The sequence below is a fragment of the Peromyscus eremicus genome, chromosome 1 (assembly GCF_949786415.1).
Source record: "Peromyscus eremicus chromosome 1, PerEre_H2_v1, whole genome shotgun sequence".
NCBI classification, from domain to species: domain Eukaryota; kingdom Metazoa; phylum Chordata; class Mammalia; order Rodentia; family Cricetidae; genus Peromyscus; species Peromyscus eremicus.
In genome coordinates this window covers 27,356,726-27,374,977 of record NC_081416.1, presented here as the reverse complement: position 1 = coordinate 27,374,977, position 18,252 = coordinate 27,356,726, and the positions used below count along the sequence as shown (strand labels likewise).

At 40.6% G+C, this 18,252-nt stretch overlaps 1 long non-coding RNA gene across 1 annotated transcript; it reads left to right on the top strand.

The window, feature by feature from the left end:
• The first annotated feature begins 2,020 nt into the window (after positions 1–2,020).
• On the top strand, positions 2,021–17,831 carry LOC131907682 (uncharacterized). Its single transcript, XR_009378502.1, has 4 exons — positions 2,021–2,102; positions 10,969–11,056; positions 11,872–11,927; positions 17,248–17,831. It is a non-coding gene; the product is annotated as an uncharacterized LOC131907682 (long non-coding RNA).
• Positions 17,832–18,252: the final 421 nt, after the last annotated feature.

The window sequence follows — 18,252 nt, the reverse complement described above, 5'->3', positions numbered from 1 at the left end:
TTTCCTTGTTGCCATAACATAATACCTGACAGAAGAAACTCCCGGGAAATATACATTTTTTATTTTTTATTTTATTCATTTATTTGTTTTTGGCTTACAGTTTAAGAAAAGATAAAACCAGTCACAGTGGCTCTCTCTCCTAGGTGATTCTATTGTGGAGCTGACAATGAAGTTTAACCATCACAAGGAGTCAGATATTTCCAATGTTGGTACCAAAGTAGACTAGATGAAGCTATGAAGATGAAGCATAAGTTGCAATGGAGACCCTAGGATGTCAGGGATGCTAGAAACATTCAATGCTTGTATGGGCAGTTGTAGGTTGAGTGAACCCAGCCCAAGAGAGATGCCACATGTGATGTATGCCGAGGACAATTTCAAGAGCCATGCCATATTGCCTGCCTGAGTTAAGTTTCTGTTGTCCAGTATTGAGCCACTAACCAGAAACTTTTGACATGCCTGGACAAGTCTTGAGTTATTAGAAAATAACTTAACATTTCCTTATCTTTCTGCTACAGTGACCATTAGTAACAATGTTTTGTGGTTAGGTTGCTTGATTGGGTTGCTTGGCAACTCAACAGTCTCCTGATCTTTTCCCAAAGAAAGTTTCCTGGTCTGCTTCTATAAAACCCACCTGAGGGAAATAAAATTTTTCAGCTTGATCAGAATACTGTCTTGCTGTCAATTCTTTGTGTCTCTTGTCCCTTCATTCACCATTCCCCCTTCTAGGGTCTGTGCATGGCTGGGACAATGTAGACAGCAGAAATACAGGGGTAGGGTACCCAAGCCTCTTGAGGCCCAAACTGTTATCAGAGTTAGAGTCAAAATCTGTGCCATCACTACCCCATCACTACCCCCCCCCCCCAAGACAGACTGAGCAAATCAGCTAAAAGAGTCAAGTTGATGGTGAAAAGCAGAAAAACAAGAGACCACACTGGGGAGAGTGACAAAAGAGATCTGATCATCCCAACCACCATGTTAGTTACATTTCTGGTGCTGTGACCAAAAGCAATTTAAGGAAGAAAGAGTTTATTTTGGTTTATGTTTCCTGGGGACTAGAGTTCACAGTGGCGGGGATGGCATGGAATGCTGGCAGGAGCAGAAACACACATACCACCTCACACAAGAACAGAGAGGGTGAACAGGAAGTGGTGAAAGGTATAAACCCTCCAAACCTGTCCTTAGTGATGTACTTCCTCCAGCAAGGCCGTATCTCCTAAAGGTTCTGTAACCTCCCCAAGCAGCACCACCAACCAGGGACCAAGTGTTCAAACACACGAGCCTATGGGCAACATTTCTCATTCAAACAACCACACCCACCAAGTCCGTCTTTTGGGTCCTAACATGAGGGCAAAGTTTATTTTTAGTTTTGTTTATGTGTCTGTATGTGTTCCTGTGTGGATACCACATGTGTGCTGGTTTTCATGGAGGCCGGAAGACAGTATCAAACCTCTTAGAGCTGGAGTTAGCAGGCAGTTGTGAGCTGTCTGACATGGTGCTAGGAACCAAGTTCAGGTCCTCTGGAAGAGCAGCAAGTGCTTGTATCCATGTAGCCATCTCTGCCTCCAGCAGAAGGTAAAGTTTAAATAGAAGAAAAGAAACAAGCAAAATTAGGTTGTCCTGGTCAAGGTGTGGTCTGACTTATCACTGACCCATCATTGTCTTGGCTCCAGTCTCCTTCAAGGTGGTCTGACAGGTACATCTCTTTCCAGGAGGAAAATTTTCCCTTCTGCCTGGCTTGGGCTTTAGCTTTTCTCTTTTCTCAGCATTTCCTGGTGGTAGGGTAGGAAAGAGGAGTTCCAATTCCTTAGGGAGGGTTCATTGTTTCTACTGTCCAGGTGGCCAGAGAACAGGGCAGCAATGTCTCTTAGAATACCTCCCTTCCATCCAGGGATGCTGGCTGTAAGACACCACCACCATGAACTCTAGATACTAGGCATATAACTGATGGTTTAATGTTTGCTCTAATTAGTTTTATTATTTATCTTGATCTTTCCTTGCTATCCTTTGTGTCTCCCTTCTAGGATGGAAGTGTTTACTCAGTGCCATTGTATTTTGGAAATATGTTACTTGTGTTCTGATTTTATAGGGGCTTGCATTCAGAGGTAAGTCTCAGAGCAGACTCTGAGTTTGGGCTTTTTGAATGGTGTTAGAGTTGTTAAGACTTTGGGAATGCTTAGAGATGGACTAAATACATTTTCTTTTATTAATGAAACATGAAACTTTAGGGGCCAAATGATGTGTTTGGGCATCAAGCTGCCAACCTGATAGGTTTAAGAAATGGGAAATCCCTAGGGAGGGGGCTTGGGATATTGCTCAGTGGGGGAAGGCGCTTAACTTAGATTCCATCCCCAGGACCGATTGGACAACTGCAAGTGTCCTCCACATGTGTAGCATGTTGGGAGTACAAGCATGTACATACTACATAAAATAAATAATGCAAAATTTAAGGGCCTTAATTAAGCATATTTTGGGGTGTATCTATGAGGGCATTTCAGGAGGTTACTAAAGTCATGATTAGTGGCACCATTCCATGAATTAGGGTCCCAGATTGAGTAAAATGAGAAAAAGGAGGAAGTCAGTGACTACTGGCATTCCCCTTTTCTCTGTTGCTGTTCTGTGGAGATGTGAGCTTGCAATGTGTCATACTCCTCTTACCACCATGTTGATCATGCCACAGTGGACCACATCACCTCAACCATGATCCAATCACTTCCTGCTAAGCATTTGATTGCAGTGATAAGAAAAATACCTAGCACATATTTTAAAGACATTTTCATGTACATAGAACCATAGCTTGAAATGTATTCTGTAAAACGACTGGGATTTCTTTTTGACTTAGAAAAAGCACTTGCTCTGTGTTTAGAATATCATATAAACAGACTTCGTAGACAAGTGCCTGTCCAGTTGTTATCAGTGTCAAACTACAGTTCCCCTATGATTTTCCTCAGATTTAATGCAAGCCTCTTCCTCTGTTTCTATTCTCGGTGGAACTGGCTCATGATATAATCAAAGCATGATACTTCTCTATGGCTTGAGGATTTTGGTCACCTTCTGACCTCAAGTGTAAACACTTTATTCTTCTAACCTCTCTCAGACCCCTCCTCTCCTTTTATTTTACAAGTTTCCATGAATACTCTATAAATTGCCTAGATTTGGTTTGACTCTGAATTGAACAGTGTGGCTGAATAAAATTTGCCCCATCATCACCTCTAAAGACAGATCATTTAGAGATCCTACATGGGAAACTGCTTTGAGACCCTTAAAGTACTGACTACTCTAAGCCATACTTTGGTTGTGTACTTTTGTATGGAGGTTTTCATTTCTGAAAACAGTATCTAAATCCTCCTCTTTTTAGTCACTCACTCATTCAGTCATTAATAACTTGATCTGCAAATTCTAAGTGGTAGGCATGGTATTAGAGATTGGGCAACGTCTGTCTCAAAAATCCTTAGCTCTGAACTCTTACATGGTAGGTTCAGCTGCTGTTTTGGCTTTTAGTGTACTGGTATCATGAGAACATTCCCAGGTATTAGGTTAAAGCAGTTTGAAGGACAGATCGCTCTACCCTAATCAAAAGCTAATTTCCTTATTCTTCCTGGCCTTTTAGCAGCAGAATGCCAAAACAAAACCTGACCCTCACTTGTCTCTACTAAGGAAAGTTCTGTTATTACTGCGCACTCGGGCAGTATGTCCCTAGAAATAGGAATGTTCCATAGCTACTGCCAGCTTTCAATTTTATCTTATAATTTTTGTCAGGAGGTTCAAAAGGTTTTAATATAAGTGAGACAATTACATTAATTCTGTAAGTTGGCGAGCCATAGTTTAAGTGGGAGGCATTTATTCAATTTATCTTGAAAATCATTAAGTACACTTATGGAATATATTCTGTCTATATCCTATACCAAGCTCATCAGTGTCTACTCTCAGAATCCAAGAAGACTCTGAGATGTACAGAAATGAGTCTATGTGGCATTATCATCCAGGGTGAAATATGAGAAGCACTAGGAGATTTTATCAGGGGAATTTGGAAAGGGAAATTCTTGAACCAAATCTCAAAATGGGTCATGAAATACCAGCTTCTATTTTAACCATGACAAAGCAATATATGCTTGTCCTGGCACAAAGACAGAAAACTGGCAATAATGTGAATTAACTGTGTGTGTGTGTGTGTGTGTGTGTGTGTGTGTGTGTGTGTGTGTGTGTGTGAGTGATGTGTGATGTGTGTCTGGTGCATGTGTGAAGGTGCCCGTGCATGAGTGTACACTTACATCGTGTAGAGGCCAGAGGCCTATGCTGGATATCTTTTTAGAATTACTCCCCAACCCCTTGTTTTGAGAAAGGTTTTGTTACTCAACCTGCAGCTCACTCATTTGACTGGACCGGTTGGCTAGCAAGTCCTGGACACTTGTCTGTCTCTGCCTCTCCAGTGCTCAGTTCGAGGACTGTCGGCACATGCCACTCCTCAGCCTTTTAAATGTGGGCACTGGGGATCAGACTCAGGTCCTTGTGTTTACACAAGCACATTACTGACTCACCAGTCTCCCTAGCTCTGGATTAACCATTTTTATTGGTTTGTTTTTGTTTTTGTTTTTGTTTTTTGAGACAGGGTTTATCTGTGTAACAGTCCTAGCTAGCCTGAAACTCACTTTTTAGACGAGGCTGGCCTTGAACTCACAGAGATCTGCCTGTTTTTGCCTCCCAAGTGCTGGGATTAAAGGCGTGCACCACCACTGCCTGACAATTAACCATTTTTAATTCACAATATAGTTTGGACTTGGAAGGTTACCTAAAGGCCTCAAGGGCTTGCCACAGGAAGGCAGTGGAACCTTTAAGATATGAGATCTAATCCCCAAGGTGATTGTGGGACCCTAGCCCCTTCTTTAATCATGTTGCATTCTGGCAATGATGTGAGCCCCAAAATATATTTCTTCCTGGTAAATTGATTTTCTCAGGTCTTTTGTCATAGTGAAAGAAAGTTGTTATACACAATAGCCACATAATAGTTAGCAATAAAAGTATATGTGCTACTGAAATGTGCAACAGCATAGATATATGTAGCAGCGGATGTTTAGTAATAGTCTCTGTCACCATGAATACCAATGATTTCTGTTCTGTAGTATTTGCTGATTTCCCTTGCATAGTTACCTCCACCATGAACAATTTCAAGTTACTAATGGACACAGGGTGGGGAAGAGAAGGATGGTTTTATATATTTCAAACAACCACAAGAGAATAAATAATGAAATCAAGCAGTGATGTATGCCAAGTATTATATTTTAAATGTAATTTATTTAGTTGTAAGTCTGTCCAACTTGAATTTAAAGAATAGGTGTTTTAATTTTTTAAATTGAAAATAAATTTTTTCACACAATATATTCTGATTATGGTTTCCTCTCCCTCAACTCTTCCCAGATCCTTCTCACTTCCCAACATACCCAAATCTACATCCTTTCTTTCTCTCTCTCATGAGTATATAAATAAGCACCTAAAAACAATAATAAAAATAAAATTATATAAAATCAAAACAGACCATAACAGAACAAAACAAACAAAATTAAAAGAGCCAAAGAAAAAGCTCAAGAAAAATATATAGACACAGAGACGTACATAGTCACAAACACAGAAATCCCATGAAAACACAAAACTGCAGACCATAAAAGATACACAAAAGAATACCTATCTTTTTAACGGCTTTCAAAATTCCTGAAAGTGTGACACTTGGCTCTTGTGAACTAATATGGGCTAACTCTAGAAACACAATGAATGGGCTTCCAAAGTAGTACACAGAATGGAAAAGAAAGCCAGCCAGTAAAGAGTAAGTAACATATAAGTGTAGCTGTGAGTTTTCTCCAGTCCCGCCAGGCCTTGCAGTCCTATGGGCGCTTATAAAACAATCATTTAGAGGCTTATATTAATTACCAATTGTATGGCCTATGGCAGGCTTCTCGCTAGCTAGCTCTTATAACTTAACCCATTTCTATTAATCTGTAAGTTGCCATGTAGCTGTGGCTTACCGATACTTTCACATCTTGCTTCTCCTGGTGGTGGCTGGTGTCTCTCTCACCTCTGCCTTTCTTTTTCCTATTTCTCTCTCTCTTCAATTTCCCGTCTAGCTATAACCTGACTTGCTGTAGACCAAATGGTTTTATTTATCAACCAATCAGAGCAACATATATTCACAGTGTACAGAAAGACATCTCACAGCATATAAGTCAATTTACATGACTCTCCTGAGAGATGAAAATCATCTCCAGTAGCAGAAATGCAGAACTGCCATTTGTTGACTTCTAATAGATAAGAGCTACTGGAAGAAAATGAAGGGGAGGGGAACTTCTGTGGTACTGGAAAAGTTCTATATTTAGTAAGATTTATCATTTTAAAAAATGTATTTTGTGTTCCTATGTGTATATAGTGTATTGTGAGCATTTGTTTGTGTTTGTGTGCATGTGGGTGCATGTACATGTGTGTGCATCTGCATGTGGAGGCCAGAGGTAGATATTGTGTGTCTTACGCTATTTTTCTCCACATTGTGTTTTGAGACAGGGTCTCTCAGTCAGCAGAGAGCATGCCAGTTGGTTAGATTGGCTGGCCAGTGAGCTCTGGAGATCTGTTTCCGCCCTGCAGCTATAACACTGGGACTGAAAACATGTACCATGTCACTCGGCTTGAACATGGGTTCTGGGGATCCAAACTCAGGTCCTCACGCTTGTGCAGCAGACTGTTTACTGCCTGAGACAGCTCCCTAGTTCTTTTTTTTTAAATTATATTTTCTTCAACTGTACTAATGAGATCATTGCATTTGTTTCCATATAATGTGTTTCTGAATAATATAGAACAGCAAAATGAACTAAGTAACACACACACACACACACACACACACACACACACACACACACATGCACGCACAGTGTGAGGCAAAGCAAAAAAGGGACCATCATGAGCAAAGAACATGGAGGAATGAAAAATTTATAGTCATGTAAGATTGGGTCTCTGCCTAAATAATCATTTTCTGGAAAGGACCAAACAGGAAAGAGTTTATGTTTTATTGACTAAATACAGATATTGTTACATATTCTTTTTCTTTCTTATACTTTGTTTTTTACATCTCTTTAAAAACACACAATTTAGTGTTAGCTCAAGGCCTGTATAAAAAGTGGACCAATTTGACCTTTGTGTTATGTTTTGACAATCTCTGTGCTATACAAAGGACGTTGGGTACATAGAAAAAGTCCCTTTGTGCAGAATCACCACATGGGGCTGCAGATGAGGTTCACTAAGCTGTAGAATGTTTGGAGCGCACATAGATAAGAGTGATGACATCATCTTGGGGGAAGATCTTCTCAGAGGAGGGAGGACTCATTGCATTTTGGAAGATGAAAGAAAATAAGGGGACTAGGAGGTTATATAGAAGTTCCTATTGAAATCAAGGCTGTATTGTTTGGTAGTCACAGGACATGGAGTGATGTTTTGATGGTTCCGAGTTTCTTCATCTTTAGGGTGGGTCATGGAACACCAACCCTTCTACCTTGGGAAGAAATGCAGTGGAAATTAATGAAAAGTTCCCACTCAAAAGAGGATTGAGTGCTTTAAAAATTTAGCTGTTGTGTAAGACTCTTCATTGTATGTGAGCTGGGATGACTCATGCCACCTATGTGTGTGGTAATTGCTGTGATGACTGGGCTTATCCTAGAGTGTCTGGAGCCAACACTTAGCTCTCAAGTGGGTACAAGTGAGTGAGGAGCATATTTTGACATCTCTTTGTTGGTTGTTATGTGATCCATTTGCATATTTATTTAAAACTAAATGTGTTCATCTCCCTGCTCCTTAGACATACACATCAGATGACTTTTTTCTTTTTCTTTGAAAATTTCACATATGAATAAAATGTATCTTGGTCATATCCATCTCCTACTTCCTCCAACTTTCCCTATTCATTTAGGACATCTCTCCTCAACTTCATGTCCTTTACAATAAAAAAAATAGCATGCTAATTCAATTAGAGCTGCCCATATACAGATGAGTATGGGGCAGCCCCTGGAGTATAAACAACCTATCAATGGCTAACAACCCAAAGAAAAATGATTCTTCTTTAACTTCCATCAACTGCCAATAACTCCTTAGCTAAGGGTAGGGCATAAGGAGTCCTACCCTCTTCCATACTAGAATTAAAAAATACATTTCTTTTTAATATAATTCCGCCATTTCCCCTTTCTCTTTCCTCTCTCCAAACCTTCCCATATACTTCTACTTGCTCTCTTTCCAATTTTGTTTATTAATTATAACATACATAATGTATGTATATTTCTAATATACATATAGATATATTCCTAAATATATAAGTTCAACATGCTTGGTCTGTATAATGGTTTTCATATGTATGTTTTCATGACTGACCGTCATCTGGTGTTGAATAACTAGTTGCTGTACTCTTCCCTGGGAAAGACTATTTCCCCTGCTCTCAGCATTCCTCAGTTGTTTGCAGTTCTCTATGTAGGTTTGAGGCATCCTGGGCTCTTCCTTGTTCACTTTAGTATGTCTGTTGCTGTTGTCCTTGTTCAGCTCATGTTTAGGCAGTCATGTTGGTGAGAATTTATGGGTGTAGCTTCTGACATTCCTAGGAGACACACTCTCACAGCAAACTCCCTGAGCCTCTGGCTCTTACAACCTTTATGTCCCTTCTTCTGCAATGATCTCTGAGATTTAGGTCATCCTGGATTTTTTTTCAAAAAAATTACTTTATTTTTGTTTATATGTCTATGTTTGTATATGTGCATATACACATGCATGCAGGTACCTGTGGAGGCCAGAAGAAGGTATCAGATCCTCTGGAGCTGGGTTGTCAGCAGGTATGAGCTGCCCAACATGAATACTGGGAGCCACATTCAGGTCCTTTGCAAGCTTTCTTAAGTAGCAAGCTTTCTTAACAACTAAATCATCTTTTCAGTTGGAATTTTTACCTGACTTCATCTCATTCAGGCCTTATGCGAGTAACCAAAGATGTTACTTGGTGTTTCTAATGGTCTTCTCCTCTCTCGACACCTACCATCATTTCAGAATGCCTGGTATGCCAACACAGAGGATTCAATTCCTTCCTTAAAATGAAAGAGGCCTTATGGGGAGCAGAAGGGGTGAGATACCATAACCTGATTGTCAGCCAGAGAAATGACTTCGTGTATTAGTTCCTGGAAATAATGATGGTGGGGACATTGGCCTCCACCTAGTGAACCCTCTGAGCCCAAAGTCTTAGAGCCTTGTGGTGGCTCTGTTTCTTTATGTGTGACATGAAAATAATGACACCACCTGGTAGTTCCCATGAAGAGGTAATAGACAACCCATTAGGAACACAGTGCACTGCCTGCCTGGCTAATAAATGATAGCTGTTATTTTTACTCAAGGCTAAGTGGAGTAGAGGATGAATTTTGTATCTGGAGCCAAGAGAAGAAGGAGAAAAAAAATTGACATTTTAGATTTTTTTTTTTTGGTTTGGTTTTTCGAGACAGGATTTCTCTGTGTAGCTTTGTGCCTTTTCCTGGAACTCACTTGGTAGCCCAGGCTGGCCTCGAACTCACAGAGATCCACCTGGCTCTGCCTCCCGAGTGCTGGGATTAAAGGCGTGCGCCACCACCGCCCGGCGACATTTTAGATTTTTTATTTTTATTTTTACTCACACTGGCTGGACCTAGCTACAGCATCTTTGGCACATTGTGAACCAAAATTTCAGTCCCAGGAGCCAACTACATGTGGCATTAACTATTGACTTTTCCTTTCCTGTGTGAGGACATTTCTGACATTAGCACAGAGGTTTGGGGTATATACCTGTGGTGGTTTGAACAAGAATGGCCTGCATAAACTCATAGATTTGATCGCTTGTTCACCTAGCAGTAACACTAGTAGGAGGTGTGGCTTGTTGGAGGAAGTGTGTCACTGGGGAGAGGGGAGAAGGACTTTGAGGTTTCAGTTGCTCAAGCTAGGCCCGTGTCTCTCTTTGCTGTCTGTGGATCCAAATATAGAGCTCTCAGTTACTCTCTGGCACATGTCTGCCTGCATGCCACCATTCTCCCTGCCATGATGCCAATGGACTGAACTTCCGAACCTGTAACCCAGCCCCAATTAAATGCTTCTCTTTATGAGATTGCTGTGGTCATGGTGTCTCCTCACAGCAACAGAAACCTAACTAAGACAGTACCTGATACTAAATAAAACATTAATTGAATAAACAAATAAATGAGTATCCATATTGCCTATTTACTTCTTACGGAAAACTACTTGATTATATGTGTAGGCTAATGTATTGGCACATTTATATGCACAACTGAGTTATTTGGGTCATCAGGTACTGTGCTAAGTTCTATTTGCAAACGAATACATTCTAGAAATGCTTAATCTGTTACTGGCAAATTGAATTCACTTCTTTTTCAATTCTAGAGAAAATTGAAAATTCTAAGCAAAATAAAACAAGACATTTGAACCCCTCAAACAGCTCAGAAAGTAGAAATGCTACTCACTAGAGCATGGGTTGAAACAATTGATGATGGAGATTTAAAAAATAAAATGCTTCATTTTCACTGACAGTTAGCCAATATGATACTAAAACAAAAGAAGACATTTGTGGAAAGAGGCAGCCAATTCTGTCTTTGAGGATTCAGTTTTCAAAAGGCAGATTTACTTGTGATTTTTTTCTGAGGTGACCTGTCAATTTGTTCGGAAAGGTTAATTTGTTACAATCAGCCCTAAATTGGTTTCAAGGGTGTACCTTAATTGTATTACTTTTCAGCAAAATGTTTCTGTCAATCAGAAAATGTTTTCAGAATTAACCTGCTTGCAAGAGCTGAGGTCAGGGAATGCGAGCTCTCTAGCTGTAAGGACAGCAGGGATCTGTGTCCAGCACCAAAGAGAGTATTCCTCGTGGAACTTTGGAGTTTGGGTGCTCTGAGAGCTTCACATTTATAGTGATATGTTTTATTTTAGGTGAATTCTTCATACAGTGAAAAGAGGAAGAAGTTGTGAATTCTGGGCTTTTTCTTAGTTTCTTCATTTTAAAGGTTCATGACTGAAGGTAAGACACATCTCTTGTATCTTGGTTTCCCCAACTAGAAGACTTCAGAGCCAGGTGGGGTGTCATCAAAAAGCTTATTGATCTCTATCTAGCACTATGTGACTTTACAAATTATAATATCACATCTGTTTCTGAGACTGGGGTTTTTCTGTGGCTAGGGAGGTGTTCGTAAAATCAGAAACATTCTTTGTTTTCAGGGGAACTGTTTGGAGTTTCAGGAGTATGTAAATCATGCCTCAAACATGGAGTCCTAGAGTGTGGTCTGTCAGGGAAGCTCTAGAAAGAAGCAAGAGACTAGAGTAAAAGTGTTTCCTCTCTGCTCTCCTCTAGTGTGGTGTGGCTATTTTGCAGTGGCCATGTTGTTATTCTTATTGAAAAGAACCATCCTTGGAAGATAATGAGAAGCAGGGAGTTATTTGAAAAGGTGAAGTCTGAGGTTGATAGAAGATTGGAAAGATTTCTGTCTGAGGACAAGAAAGATACACAAATACATTTAGGATATTTGTGCAATAAATACTTCTTTAGGACCTAATCTGTCTTAGACACTAGATATAACTCTACATTCAGATAAGCCTGATTTTTTTATGGAACACAGCCTATATATAGCAGGAGATCAATAAGTGAATGAATATTACATATGGTGCCATGGAAAATGTGGATTACCATGGATGTACACAGGAGGAATATTAAACTCTGGATTGGGGATTTTGGAAAATTTTCTAGAATATGAGGTATTTAAACAGAAAATGAAAATATATGAGTAGGAAAAGTAGAATGAGATGTTTAACACAGGGTGACCTTCTGTCCACTTGCAGGTGACAGACAACAGGGCATATTTATTTATCTGAAAGGAGATCAATATGACAGTCAGGTGAGAGAGTATGGAACTATAGAAGTCATAGTTTTAAAAAAAATTGTAAAAATTAAATTTGTTCTTTTGACATTTTTATGCACGTGTACAATGCATTTGGATTGACCTCACCCCTACCTTCTCTCATCCGATTCCCTCCCATAAGTACTTCCCCTCTTTTCTTCTAATCTTCCCAATTCATGTCTTTTTGTTTTCTTTGAGTCCCTCTGGGTTTGACAGGAATAGCTGTGTGGCTTCAGCGTTAGAACTCTCCGGTGGAGTCTGGTGAGTCCATCAGCAGATACACAACTGAAGACAGTGGTTCCTCCTCTCCCAGAGTCCACCAGTAGCCTGTTACTCAGCACCAAGGGGGTGAAGTCCCATGTGCCCATCCCCATCCATGAGTTATTTTGAGGAGGTGAAGTCAGAGGTTGATAGAAGATTGGAAAGATTTCTGTTCAAGTGCAAGAGAGCTACACAAATATACTTAAGGTACACAAACAGATGCTGAGAGGGCCTTTCTCTGGCAGCCCAGTTCAGGTAATCCCAGGTGCTATGAGTTCATGACTACACTGGTTGCATTGTGTCTAGAAGTCACACTCTTAGGTGCCTCCTTCAACCACATGAAGAAATTTTGTCTTTGATTTCAATGCCATGGGAACTACTGAACAGTTATAAGAAGAGAAGTATCCTGGTCATATTCAAACAGGATCTTTTAGGAAGATACTAAATTCAAAGAATTCTATGTGCAAAACAGGGAAGAAAATGAGTTCAAGATGGCACCCAACATCTCTGGCATAGCTACATTTGTGTCACCATGTTTCATTCTTTTTGTTTTATGAGTAACATTCAGGTTGTCAAGGATGCCTGCTGTACCCAGGCCATCAGCAACTCCAGCCATAGACCTCCCACCAGGGGTTGTTACTTTGGCCTATTGTAGGGTCTCTTTATGGAGTGTGTGAGTGTGTGTGTGTGAGTGTGTGTGTGTGTGTGTGTGTGTGTGTGTGTGTGTGTAGCTGGACATTTTCCTGTATCCTGCCTGGCCTGTGGTCAGGACAAATCTTTCCCACTTGCATCCCCCAAGTAAATACACAGAGGCTTTTATTAATTAAAACTGCTCGGCCATTAGCTCAGGCCTAACTACTGACTAGCTCTTACACTTAAACTCAGCCCATTTCTGTTAATCTATATATCGCCATGTGTTGTGTGACTTTACCTGTATGTCATTACATGCTGCTCCCTGGGTGGTAGGCTGGCATCTTCTGACTCAGCCTTCCTCTTCCCAGAATTCTCCTTGTCTGCTTGCTTATCCCGCCTATACTTCTTACCTTGCCACTGGCCAATCAATGTTTTATTAAACCAGTGTACAAAAGCATTATCCCATAACGTGTGTGTGTGTGTGTGTGTGTGTGTGTGTGTGTGTGTGTGTGTATGTATGGTGTCTCCTTAGGAAGTCAGCCATACAACATTATGATATTTCTTACAAGTATATAATGGAATTTGATCATACTTTCATTCCCCTTTCTTGTTCCCCTCTGATTCTTTTCCTAACTGATCCTTCTATTCTCATGCTTTTTAAATGGCGACTCAATGAATTTCATTGGCATGGACACCTTGCCAGTGGATAGACACTGAAGAGAATATCTCTTTCTCTTAGTAACCATCAACTGCCTATAGTGCCTCAGAAAGCAGTTGGGCCTCATGAGCTTATCCTTACTCTGTGACAGGATGTTGACAAGTCCAATCTAGTGCAGGTCTTGTCTGTGTAATCACAGCCACCCTTGAGTTCAAGAGTATAACAGCCCTGGCATATCCAGAAAACAGAAAGTGGGTATATTCATTACAAAAGAGATCTGGAAGCCAAGAAACCAGTGAAGAGAGAGCCAGGAAGGCTGTACAAATATGAACATAAATGAGAAATGCTTAGTGCTGTTCTTTTCTCATCCACCCCCTTTCAGACCTACCTACATTGATGCTATTGGATTTTGTGAGATCCTTAGTCACTTCTAAAAACTCCCCCTTCTTCCTATTTTCTGGTAAGCTTGGGCAGTATCTGAGAGTTGTAACTAAGGGGTCTAAGTCAAACACATACAGAGCTAGTTTCCTGGCAAAGCACAGGTCCTTATCTAACTCTGTCCTGTGTAATCCCTAAAGCTGCTTCTCTTTTCATGCGTGGCTTGGATGTGCCATTTTTCAAAAAAAAATTTATTATTAAGACATTTTCTATTCATTTTACATAACAACCACAGATTCCCCCTCCTCCCTCTTCCTGCCCCCTAGCCTTCCCCCCCCCAACCCAGCCCCCATTCCCACCTCCTCCAAGGCAAGGTCTCCCATGGGGTAGCAGCAGACCCTGGTACATTCAGTTGAGACAAGTCCAAGCCCCTCCTCCCCGCACTAAGGCTGCACAAGGTCTCACAACTTAGGCACTGGGCTCCAAAAAGCCCACTCATGCACCAGGGATGGATCCTGATCCTCCTGCCTGTGGGCCTCCAAACAGTTCAAGCTAAACAACTGCCTGGACTATCTAGAGGGCCTAGTCCAGTCCCATGGGGGCTCCACAGCTATTGGTCCACAGTTCATGCGTTTCCACTAGTTTGGCTGGCTGTCTCTGTATGTTTTCCCACCAAGATCTCAATGTCCCTTGCTCATAGGATCCCTCCTCTCTCTCATCAATTGGATTCCTAGAGATCAGCCTGACACCCAGCCATGGATCTGTGTATCTGCTTTCATCAGTCACTGGATGAAGGCTCTATGATGACAGTTAGGGTATTCACTAATCTGGTTACTGGAGTAGACCAGTTCAGGCACCCTCTCGACTATTGCTAGTTGTCTAAGGTGGGGTCATCCTTTTGGATTCCTGGGAACTTCCCTAGCACCTGGTTTCTTCCTATTCCCATGATGTCTTCATTTATCATGGTATCTCTTTCCTTGCTCTCCCACTCTGTCCCTATTCCAGTTTGAACCTCTCATTTCCTTATGTTCTCATCCCCCATCCCTTGCCCTCCATTACCCCCCCCCCAACCCCAGTTTGCTCATGTAGATCTCATCTATTTCTCCTTCGCTGGACTATGTATGTGTTCCTCTTAGGGTCCTCCTTGTTAGCTAGCTTCTCTGGAGCTGTGGGTTGTAGTCTGGTTACAGGATGGGCCATTTTTATAGAGGCTTTCCAGAGATGATATCCAATTAGTCAGATGTGCTTTCACCATTACGCACAGGGAATACTTACCAGTGTCAGAAAAAAAAACCTTAAGAGGTGATTGTGTCCAGTTCCCTTTAGACTTGAAGCCACCTTGACATGGTATTATGTCAAGTACAGCACCTCAGCTCTCATGGAGACAATCCTTCTAAGAAACAAGACTAGAATCAAGAACACTGATAACATTTTATAACTTGCTGAGGGCAGAGCTTTCCTATAAATAATGTTCATAAATATCTTAAGTTTTCTTTGGCATGAATTACAGAGCATTTTGGGATTTTTCATCACACACTGCACTCTGAATTTGGTAACTGAGTGGATGTATCATATACCAGATTCTTGCTTGTTTAACGACATAAAGAGCAATGTTTTCAAACTGAAGTCATTTTCAGATCTTGAAGCTGCTAAATTAAGGGAGCCTCCCCAACATTCTAGCCATATTTGGGCTGAGTCTACATAGAAAAAAAATGAAGAAGCTAAGAAAATTGATTCATCAAACCAGAATAAAGAGACATAGAAGGGACACACTACATACGTTGTAAGAGACCTGTCATTGGAGCTGAAGATGGTAGGCCGGGTGGCCCTAAGCATCGTCACTCTTCTCCTGCCATCCTTTCCTTTTCAAATAAAGAAGCAAATAAGCTTCTATAAAATGGGACTGAAATCACACCTACTTCAGGAGGTTTTGTGAGGATAAGATGATGCTTGTACTTGGTATAGCAACGGGACATGAGAAGTCTCATTGGACGACAAGGGGTATACTTGTCAAGTAAATACTGGACAGCAAGTAAATGCTTGTATTTACTACCCAGATAAAGCTGCTTGAGCAAGGGAGCCAGCAGGAAATATGACCTACTGTTAATTTAGCTATGTTCTGTAAAGGAGGAGGGTAAAGAGTATTCATGAGAGCCAAGTCTGGCTGGCAAGGTGATGCTGGATGAACTTGACCTGGGTCTTACAGTGCTTGGGGGAAAAAAAAAAGCAACTGTTAACAACAAAATTCCATTCCTTTGTTTTCTCAGGCTGATTCAGATGACCACCACAGTCTAGCACATTTTCATGTGAGATGACCACCACCGCCTAGCACATTTTCATGTGAGATGACCTTCACAGTCTAGCACATTTTCACATACCATGACCACCATGGCCTAGCATATTTTCACATACAGTGACCATTGTGGCCTAGTACATTTTCAGGTTAGATTACCTATCCTCAAAACTTACACAGCTCAAGAAGGATATGTTCCCACAGACAGGTCCCCTAAACTTTTTCTTGAGTTATTCCTCATTAACAAACACTGACTGGTCATCACCACTTTAACTGATTGATTGGTCTTTGGGGCAGGGTTATTAAAAAAAAACAAAAGCAAATATGGTTGAGGATATAGCTCAGTAATATAATACTTGTTGGACACACACAAAGCCCTGATTCTGATCTCAAGCATGACAAAAACTCAAAACAAAAGCACAAACAAGATATACATAATATCTCACAGAAACTATATTGTCCTCAGTGCCTAAAGTGTCTCTATCTGGCTTGGGAAAACAGTTTGTTGACAGGATGAAACAATCCTGTCCCAAAGCTCACCATCAGCTCCCCATACTCTTTGGTATACTTTTTGACCATATTGATTATTATTCCAACTCAGGCATAGCATAAAATAAGAGTAGTCCAATCAGAGCAATGGAATGGTGGGATGAACAATTTGGAAATTGTAGGAGATAGAGAGTTGTAAAAGATACTTGTGTTGGTTGTTTGCTTTCCTTATGTCATTCAGTTTTTCATAATGTAACACACATATATGTTATCATTATGTAAATTATTATCTTTTTTGTTTGTGGTGCCAGAGATCAAAACTAGTGATTTGTGCATATTAGACAATTTCTTTCTTTCTTTCTTTTTTTTCTTTTTTTTTTTTTTTTTGAGATAGGGTTTCACTATATAGCCCTGGCTGCCCTGCAGCTCTCAGAGATCCACTTGTGTTTGTCTGCTGAATGCTAGGATTAAAGGTGAACATCACCACACTGGTGATTAGGCAATTTCTTGACTGAGCTACACCCCTACCCCTCATTTGGTATGCATTATCCAGTTTTACAGATCAGATTCAATGGTTAGTGTTGAATAATCTGTTTTTTTTCCAGATTTACTACACCCAGAACACCTGCTGAGCTTCAGATAAGAAAAGAATGTGTAATACTTATTGTTGTAATACTTATTGTTGTTACTTAATCTTGTGTATCAACTAACAAAAGATAGAGGACCAGAAGCCAAGGTTGCTAATAATGTTCTGACCAGATTGAAAAGGATATAGACACATGCCCAATAGGACAGAGACATCACTCATCATTTAGCCTTCCTGTCCATTGTCTCTGGGTATCTCTTTTCTCTGTCTATGTAGTAGAGTCTCTCAAGATGCAGTTTTGAAGGTGATGGTCCCTCTGGTTTTTCAAGGAGAAAGTCCTTGAATAAAAATTATTTCTTTTCCATCAAGTCTCAGCTCCCAAATATTGACTTTTGAGCGGTACAAAGCCAAAACTCAGGTCCAGCAACACATGGGGTGATAGGCTAGGAAGACTAGGGAGATGGAGTCAAGAGAAGGCCATCTCATTTGAAATGAGAAAACTTAAGAGTGGCCATTCCTCAAACAAGGGCCAAGTGTATGATATTTCCTACATGGAACTTTGTGTTTTAAAGATAGAATTCTAAGAGTTACCACCACCACCACCAACAAAATCCTATGAGTCTTGCTTCAAAATATTTGAACACACACAATACAGATTCTCTCTAAATTGTTTATTCATTCTCAGTGGAGATTAGAATGTGAAAGTAGGCCATCTTGGAGGTAGGCCTATCAGAATCACCTCAGGGATTTTGTCATTCTAGAATTTCTGGTGGTTTTCAACAGATCCACAAAAACAATGAGAATGGGGAGCTGGAGAGGTGGTTCAGTGGTTAAGAGTACTGGATGTTCTTCCAGAGGACCTGGGTTCAATTCTCAGCATTCCTGTGGTGGCTCATAACTACCTATAACTGCAGTTTCAGGAGATTGAATGCCCTCTTATGGCAACTGTGGGCAATGTATTCATGCATGTGGTACATAGACATACATGCAGACAAAACATCCACGCATAATAAAGAAAAATAAT